We start from the raw sequence: 1,339 nt of genomic DNA on the forward strand, positions 1-1,339 counted from the left end.
TATCAGGCTTTTCTGTCTCGATGCTCTGATATTGTGAGTCAGAATAAAACTTTCTAAAACTAGAAAAGAAATAAAGGAAGATACAGTCAGAACTTTCTGTGTTAGTGTAGATATAGCAATACTAACCTCAGATAATTATCTCATGTAATTTGATTGAAATGTCCTACTTACACTAAAGGACGTTATTATTTGCTATTCTTAGGATCTACTATCTAATAAGATTAGAAAGATTCATTAAAATTTTACAATATTATGTGAAGAAAATTTTAGGAGGAGTGGGAGATAAATATAATCAAAATACATTGCATAGATGTGTGAAATACTCAAAGAATTAATAAATTTAGTTAAATAAAATTTAAAAACTGGCACCAAGTGTGCCTTCATGGAGCCTGTAGTAGCCCTTCTTATGCAGAGTGCTCTTCGCTCACCGGCGGCCTTGTGCGAGGCCAAGGTGGGCAGCATGGGCACCCGAGGTGACAAGAGCCCAGGCAAGGCAGCCCCGAGTCCTGCTGAGGAGATGGTGGTGTGGAGCCCTGAGGTGGAGGAGTGCCTCTTCCATGCGGGGCCACAAGGCTGTCGAGGTGAATTAACACTTCCACATGTTTTGTATCCAAGACAAGTTCAGCTAGAATATTGGGTGCCAGGTTCTATCCAAAGTGATCTGGGGCCATCTAAGCACTACTTATGATATGCAGGCACTGCACGAGTCTGAGATTCTTTCATTCCCAAATCCAGAGAGGAACTTTATCCTTCCAGATGAGATCATTCAGGAAGTCCGAGAAGGAAAAGTGAGTACTGAAGAAGAAATGAAGGAGGAAATGAAGGAGGAAATGAAGGAGGATGTGGGCCCCCACTGTGGGGCTGATGATGCTTTTCCATAATCAGGGAGATTTGACAAAGTCTTAGGAAAATCCAGCAAAAACAAACAGAAGAACTCCTCAGACTTGGGGTGCAAAGAAGGGGCAGACAAGCAGAAGTGCAACCCTGTCAATGACAAGGTCCTGACTGCCAACAGAAATCCCTCCAGCCCCAGTGCTGCCAAGAGGTGCCGCACATAGACACCCCAGTCCCTGATGGCCACAGAGATCGTCCAGCTGCCTGTCTTCAGGTCCCTCGGTAAATGTGGACATCTAGCAGAGATGCTAGTGGGGTTTCCGTTGTGTTATCAGACCTCCAGATTGGTCCAAAAGACCAGCAAAACCGGTGCTGGATGGCTAAGCCTCTGTGCCAGCCTCTTGCTTTCTCCTGGCTGATTTACTTATGCCCACAGTGTGTGGAGAAGAGCAGGTGCATGGGGCCAGAGGACCAAGGGTCCGCAAACAATAACAAGTCACCCTAA

General features: G+C 45.3%; 1 pseudogene; it reads left to right on the top strand.

The window, feature by feature from the left end:
* The first annotated feature begins 382 nt into the window (after nt 1–382).
* LOC110310753 (MRG/MORF4L-binding protein pseudogene) lies at nt 383–1,058 on the top strand (annotated as a pseudogene).
* Nucleotides 1,059–1,339: the final 281 nt, after the last annotated feature.

The sequence above is a fragment of the Mus caroli genome, unplaced genomic scaffold (assembly GCF_978045245.1).
Source record: "Mus caroli unplaced genomic scaffold, Mus_caroli_1 scaffold_16, whole genome shotgun sequence".
NCBI classification, from domain to species: Eukaryota; Metazoa; Chordata; class Mammalia; order Rodentia; family Muridae; genus Mus; species Mus caroli.